Here is an 8065-nt window from a genome sequence, read left to right as displayed (position 1 = left end):
GTTTCTCCACCGAGGGCGAGACTGGTATATTGAAATTGTGGGACTGGTTTTAGTTTAAACTGTTTTTTTTATTTTTATTTTTAAAAATTATTTTTAACATTAGAAAACATTAAAAATATATAATTTTAAATAAAAAAATTTAAAACTTAAAAAAACACATTTTAAACTGCGTTCCAAACAGGTCTAAGTCTCTTGTCTACCCAAATGCATATGAAAATGTCTATAAATATATAAATGTGAACTTTAAAATGATTTCTAAGAGGTCAAGTATATTTGTACATAATAATCCCTGTAAAATTATTAAATCTTCATTTCAGGCCATCTTTTTTTCTATCTGCACAGTCTTTTATATATAAAAAAAAACCCACCGATCAACCCACTGAGCATGTGAAGTTAAAAATTTCAAATGCATGAAGGAAGACCCCCTAATGAAAACGATGTTTGTTTATCTTATAATTATATTTGGATGCAGCCTTAGCTGGTTCACACTCACCGCAGACAGATGCATTATTGATAGTCCGAGGGAAAGATTGTGCATTTCTTCGTTGTCGTTTATTCCTTTACAAGACAGATTCATTATTAAAAAATTTGACATATTTTTGCGTCATTTTCTTTTAAATGAAATCATTTCATGTACTATTTATAAAAAAAAAAAAAAAGAGAAAGAAACCCAAAAGAGTACTGTTTTGAACAATTCTATATATTTTTTTTCTTTTCCTGTCGCCCAAAGACATGGGAAGAAGGTTTTTCTTCCTCTTTTTCGCAGAGCCAATTTCCCCTCTTTCTCTCTCTTCTAAAAACTCAAAACCAACAAGACCCACACGGCCACACCCATTCAGCGTTAAATACTATAATTGAAATACTATGATTGATTCCTCACTTTCCATGACCGTGAGTCTCGGGCACATGAAAGCCAGCATTTGATTAAGAGTCTGTTTGGCATTGCGGTAGCTGTTGTGGTTGTGATTTAAAAAAAATTGTTTTATAAAAAGTACTTTTAGTTGAGTTTGGTTTGAAAAAATAGGTGTTTGGTTAAAACTGTGGTTGAAATTGAAGTTGAAAAAAAAGTAGTTTAATGTGTTTGGTTAAAAATGCTTTTAAAATTGAGGTTATAAAATTATTTTAAAAATATATATTAGTACTTATTATTTTTTAATTTAAATATTATAGATTTAATTATTGCTATTTTATCATGAAATAAATCATACTTTATATAAAATATTTTTTATTATTCCATGAAACTATTTATAATTTCATTACGTACGAAATATATCAAACAAAAACTATAGTTTTTATAATATTTTTTAGCATGTAATAAAATTAGATAAAATATTATCAGATATAAATTTTACTCTAAACTAATTTATTTTTTTTAAAATGTTAAAAAACAACACACTAAAAAAATAAACACACACTAAAAAAAAAAAAAAAAACGTAGGCAAGTGAACAGTGCAGTTACCTGCACTGTTCACTTGAACAGTACACACCATATACTGTTCATGTAATTGCACTGTTCATTGAACAGTGCAATTACATGAACAGTACACACAAAAAACATGATCCCGTTTTCTGCGTTAGAAACGCAAAATTTTATGGGGCCCAGTGAACAGTAAAGTGATTTTTTTGTTAACCAAACGGTTGCGCGCTGCGTTTTCAATAAAACGCAGCCGCAGCCGCAGAGCCAAACGAGCTCTAAGAGGATCGATGGCCCAGGTTGGACAGCTCATCATTACTCCACTTGTAAAAGTTCAATTAATAATTTGGCTATTTTGTGCTATCTGCACATAAAGTTAGTAGTGAAGGTAATTAAGTCTATTTAGCAGATTATATATATAAAATAAATTTTACTGTATTCTTCTACATGGTTGTGATGGTATAATGTGATTTTTCACTCATTTTCATTTGCATTTTCATTTTCATTTCCGAAGTTTTTTTTGCCTTTTGTATCGGGAAAAAAAAATCTATTGAGTGAGTGAGGGCTAAAAAGAAGAGAGGGTCAGAAGATAACTTAGTCAAAATATTGTCGGCAAAACGTGCATGTCATGTAGTCATTTTCGGTGATAGGTCATTTTAACCTTTATATTTTTGTAGTCATTGCATATTTATGTTGACATTTATATTTATATATTTATAGTCACTGTCATATATATGCAGTTTATGTTCATGACAGCTAGATAATATTTAAAAAAATGGATTAACTTACTTTTTAAAAATTTATATTAACATATTAATTAGTTTCTTTTGAAATCAGAGATACTTATATATAATATATATATCTTAGTATTGACATATATGTTATATTGCCATATATAAAAATTAATTTTTTATAAGAAAATTATTATTATTAGATAAAAAAAATGAATAATGTGTGGAAACATTTTTTTATGATAAAAATATCCTTTAAGTTTTATTAATCATTAATGTATTGAAAGGATCGATGGCCCAGGTTGGACAGCCCATCGTTACTCCACTTGTAAAAGTTCAATACATAATTTGGCTATTTTGTGCTATTTGCACATAAAGTTAGTAGTGAAGGTAATTAAGTCTATTTAGCATATTATATATATATATATATATATATATATATATATATATATTTATAATTCGTTGCAAATCTGTTATTAAATTAGCAAATAAATTATCTGTTACTACAATCTATGCTAATATCCCCATTTTTTTTAGTAGTGAAGGTAATTAATTAAGAATAGCATGTGGAAAAAGAAAGTATATGACAGGCAAGAAGGGCAACCATTATCATCTTATTGAGTATGTTTCCCATCAATGGTGGGTCTTAGAATGATGTTTCCCATCATATATGTCGCACGTCACCCGCTCAGTCTTTTCTGACTTTTTTACATTAGTTTGCTTCAAAAAGAGCTGTCATTGTAGACTATGATCTCCAATTATTTGCTTCGTGAACATTGAATTATCAAACTATTAAAGGATCTATACTTATAATGTATTATTTATTGGAATAACTTTTTATATTTATTTTTATATTTTTAATTTTAATTTCACTCTTTAACAACACCATCTTTTTTTTATTTCTTCATTCAATATTAAATTTTTTAAAAACAATATATGCTTCATAATTTTTTTATTATGTTATGTATTGATCCTATGAATTTAATTTTTTTTTTCTATTTTAACATTCAATATTATATTTGTTAAAGGTGGGGTTTCATATATTTTTTTGATGTTTTCTATCAACTTATCCTTATCTCATTACTCATGTCTTCAGTTTGACAAGTTAATCTATTTTAATTTAAATAATTTTTTGTGCACATCTTTTTTAATTAATTATTTTTCTTGATTTTATGTTTTAAAATTGAATTGGTTGAAAATAGAGCATTATAATATTTTTTTATTTTTATTTTTTATAAAGTTATATCGATCTCTTATATAACCAATGCCATGAGATTGAGAAGTTGACTCATGTTGATTTTTTTTATCCTTTTTAAATTAAATATTTTTCTAATTAAATTTTATAATTTTTTATTTGTTTTTTATAAAATTTCTCGAATTTATGACATAAATTATAGGTTTGATAAGTTGATCAAAGTTGACACATTTTAAATTTTAAACCATGTTTTAATTGATTATCTTTTTTATAATTATTTTTCCTTCTCTAGTAGATACCCATATTGATTTAAAATAATTAAAAAAAAAAACATTCGCTGAGAACACAAATTGGCTTTTAAAAAATTACGTGAGAATATTTTACAAATATTTCTTATTTACGTGAGATTTTTTCCACGCGAGTAATTATTTTATCAGAATTGTGTCGTCAAATATTTTTCATTTACGTGAGATTTTTTCCAAGCGAGTAATTATTTTTCTAATTATTTTGTCAGAATTAATTGTTGCTATTAAAATATTAATGGTATTATTCATTTATTGCTATTAATATTGTTATTATGGTTATAATAACAATATTATTATTATTGATAAATATAAATATAGCACAGCATCGCATGCAGCATACATCCATTAATGCCCATCAAGCCAGGGACTACAAAAAGCATGACTAAACAGCGATGAGAGCAGGAGTGAGCAACATATATAGCACAGCATGGCATGCAGCATCAACCAGAACACAAGGCCCATGGCATAAGTCAGCCATCAGAAACCACTAAATCCAGCAGAGGGACGACCAACCAGAGATCAATATCAGCCAAAACTGGTAAGGAAATGGTTCTATTCATGGAAATGCAACACCATGTAAAACACAACTTGGAATTTGCGAAATAGAACATCAGCTAAAGTGCAATTGTCTTCAAAAATTCTTTTGTTTCTCAAAAGAATTAACAACAAACAAATAAAAGAACAAACAAATAAATCAAAATTTGCTTGCTTGGACAACCGGAGAAGTTTGCTAAAAAAACACTAGCATAAACAGTCGGATGGAAATTCGTCAATTTGTATTTTCTATTTTGAAATGCTAATCAATGGAAAAAAAAACTAATTACTAATAAGGGCAGCAAACACTTTAAATGCCGAGAAAATATTAATTAGGTCAGTATCATCTCATGCATGGTTTTGGCAAGGAATAAGACATTAATTTATTCTCAGAAATAAAATATCCCTATGCATGGATTTAATCCTCATAACTGTTCAATAGCAATTGAGTAGTGTCTCCGAAAAATTTTGAAGTTTACAACCCAGTAACTGTTATGCACAAATAACAGAAACCCTACTCCTTATCCCTAACTAGCCAAACTAAAATCTTGGATTTTCCCAGCATTATAGGCAGTTACGAGGTATGACAGCTTATTCTAGCAAGTCATCCTCGCTATGTCTCAACTGAGAACATCATTTCGACAGCAACGCATAAACATCAACACAGAACTAGGTTTACCTTCTTCAACAGTTTTAACTCCAGGAAGGACTTTCTCGAGACTCTCAGCTTGCAACATCTTAAAAAATGAAGCATATCTGTGAACATTCAGGAAACAGATAAAAGTATATAGCCCATACTGAAAATATAAATGAATGAATATATCTCGACAATGCGGGCTCAACTCACCACAGTTTTGTTTATGAGTATCACATCTCCCAGCCCAATTCTATAGCAAAACAAACTGAATATAAGCTACAAATATATATAAGAAAATAAAGACATTCATCCACTTTCTTGCAGAGAGTTCTTCAAAGGTTGCACAATCATAAACTTGCAAATATTCATGATGATGTGCTTGAAGCATATGGCAAACCATCTACATTATGTAATCACCAGTAGCACACCTTCCTTCGACTGTTTTGCTCCCATCTACACACACAACCCCAGGTTACAAAAGAAAATGTCTTGAACCACATAAACAGCAGATAATATATTAAAAAAATGAAAACTAAAAAAGATGGAAAAACCACATATCAAAGAAACAAAAACAACACCTTTCAAGAGTGAAAAGTAAGGTTCTTGAACATGAATTTCACAAAATACACCCTCCAAAACCCGACAAAGAAAACCCCGTAAATCACCAATCAATATTAATTAAAAACACTCAATAACCAACAGAAAATGCTTACATTTATCAATTCAAGTCCCTTTTCTTTAATCAACTGATTCCAATTCTCTTATTTCTACTTCAAGTTACTATCTTCATCACAAAACATCATCTTCACATGAGTTCTCCATAAAGCACCACACTTTACAGAATGATACAAAGCTAAACGCTTATACAAAGGATATTGAGCCACCCCATCAAAAGAATCTGCAGTCCATTCAATTATTTATGCATAAAAATCAAATCTTTAATCAAATAATTGAAAAACAAAACACAGAAAACTTTTTTATACGGTTTTTCATTACCCGTTGCTGGACAGTTACATGACATGACATATCATTTGGGTCTTCTTCTAGGAGGTCAATGCAGAACTCTTTGGAGAGTCCCAGATTGAATTCTAGCGTTTGGTTAACGTGGGATTCAAGAGTGAATTTTAGCAGGTCTCCTATGCTGTCTCGCAATCTCTCTCCATTTTCTGTGTCACATAAACTGGCCTATCTGTCACGTGTGATGCACGTGACATTTTTGCCTCGTTTTCATTTTCATTGAAATTGCAATCAAATTAATTTTGAGTTATTATTTTTTAAATATTTTTTATTTTAAGATATATTAAAAATAATATTTTTTTTTAATTTTTAAAATTTATTTTTAATATTAACATATTAAATAATTAATTTAAAATTAAAAAAATTAAAATTTTATAAAACAATAATGAACTGGTACTAAACACATTCTTAATTTACTGAATATATTTTGATATTAGAATGTGTTTAATATTGTGATCAAAATACTGTTTGCTTAAAATTTAATTTTTTAATTAAGTTTTTAGTATATTTAGATTATTTTGATATGCTGATATTAAAAATAGATTTAAAATTTTTTTTATTTTAATATATTTTAAAGTAAAAAATATTTTAAAAAGCAATTATTATCACAATCTCAATCAAGCACTCAATGAACTTAGTTTGTATCTTTTATTTTTCATAGGATATTTTAAAAATACATTTGTTAAATATAGTTTATCTTAACCAATTAATTCTAGAAATTTATATTTGAGAGTTCAATCTGATTTGAGTTTTAAGTTGAATTATAAAAAGATATTAACTTGAATGGATTGATTTGGTCATGCCTAATATAAACATGACTGCATTAATATCAAGATTTTTTTTAAAAAAAATAAAATAATATTGTTTTAATAAAAATAATTTAATAACCAATGAGTTAACTTAGGAACCAATGTCCAATACCTTTTTTTCAGTAAGATTCTAGGTTAGATTTGAAAATTATGTCTGAAGTATACTATAATAATATTTTTCGTTATCAAAGTTTTTTGTATCTTAAAATACTAAGTTTTAATATATTTTTATCTAAAAATATTTTGAAAACAACGTAAAAATCTCAAAAAAATTATTTTTAACTCCGAAACATCTGCTAATCTATTTAAAAACTACAAGTCAATTAGAATAAAAAAAACTCACAAATCATAATTATTTACCAGATAAAACCACCATCGAACTCCATTTTCTATAAGTTGGAAAACAGAGGCAGTGTTCTTGTGGCAACTGGACAAAGAGAGTTTCCTATAAGGAAAAGAAGAAGAAGAGTCGAGATTTAGGAGGCTTTATATATGACAGAAATAGCCTTGGAGACAACAACTCAACCTTGAAGAACTTGGTCTCTGACTTGAGGAGTTCTGAGTTCTAAATTGATTTGATTAGTATTATTTTCAAGCAAGTAGAATCCATTTTGAGCTAGGAAATAATTTACAAAAAGAGCAAAAACTCCAAGATAAGGGGCGGGAAAGAGTAAAATGAATGCAAAAACTCCGCCGATGCTCAGTTTACAGCAAGATCATCATTCTCTGAGCACATATTATGTACTTTACAGCAGAGGAGTATAGAGTCCGCCGATGCTCAGCACGCCGTGATTCAATCTGTTCAGGATAGTATTCTTGGTGGATGAGACATTTTAAGAACAGATGGGTGAATTACAGAACGTCTCCCCATATCACCCGTAAAATCCACCGGACTAGAATCATCGTAAGATGTCTTGGTGATAATAGCTAATTACACTTTGGAGATAATCAAGGCAGCAATCAACGAGAAAATCACTCCCAGCATCAAGGATCAATTCATGAAAATCAAGACGTTATGTGGAGCTGATTAGTTATGTATATAGAATCTTAAATAGCTTTCCTTATAAAGCTGATTCTATTATTATTATCAGATTGTATTCGATACTGTCATTATTATTAGGCTGTAATAGTTTTTTATATAATACAACATTCGATACCATACGTGTACTGTGGTTTTCATTATTTCTAAAACTCTACATGGTATCAGAGTCTCTATAAGATTAATCTCCACTTGATTTTATAGCCTCAGAAAATTCTTCCATACTCTCCTTCAATACCATGGTTCACATGGTAACAGTGAAGCTATCATCAACAAATTTTCTTCTTTGGCACAGTCAGGTAGTTCCCCTGTTGCAATGTCAAAAATATTGTCGCACGTGTGCGGCGTCGCGGCGAAAATTATATAGTTTGTTCCCATTTTCAT

The 8065-nt window shown here is 28.8% G+C and overlaps 1 long non-coding RNA gene across 2 annotated transcripts; it reads right to left on the bottom strand.

Annotated features, from left to right (window-relative positions):
- Window positions 1–4856: 4856 nt before the first annotated feature.
- Window positions 4857–5971, bottom strand: LOC140954814 (uncharacterized). 2 transcript variants are annotated; one of them, XR_012168302.1, is made up of 4 exons: window positions 5813–5971; window positions 5530–5714; window positions 5027–5269; window positions 4857–4916 (listed from the first exon to the last, which is right to left on the bottom strand). It is a non-coding gene; the product is annotated as an uncharacterized lncRNA (long non-coding RNA). The 2 variants fall into 2 exon arrangements; XR_012168301.1 differs by having other exon boundaries at window positions 4858–4935.
- Window positions 5972–8065: the final 2094 nt, after the last annotated feature.

Source organism: Populus alba, chromosome 17, assembly GCF_005239225.2.
Source record: "Populus alba chromosome 17, ASM523922v2, whole genome shotgun sequence".
Taxonomy (NCBI): domain Eukaryota; kingdom Viridiplantae; phylum Streptophyta; class Magnoliopsida; order Malpighiales; family Salicaceae; genus Populus; species Populus alba.
The sequence above is the reverse complement of the archived record's forward strand: the minus strand, read 5'-3'. Positions and strand labels throughout refer to the sequence as shown.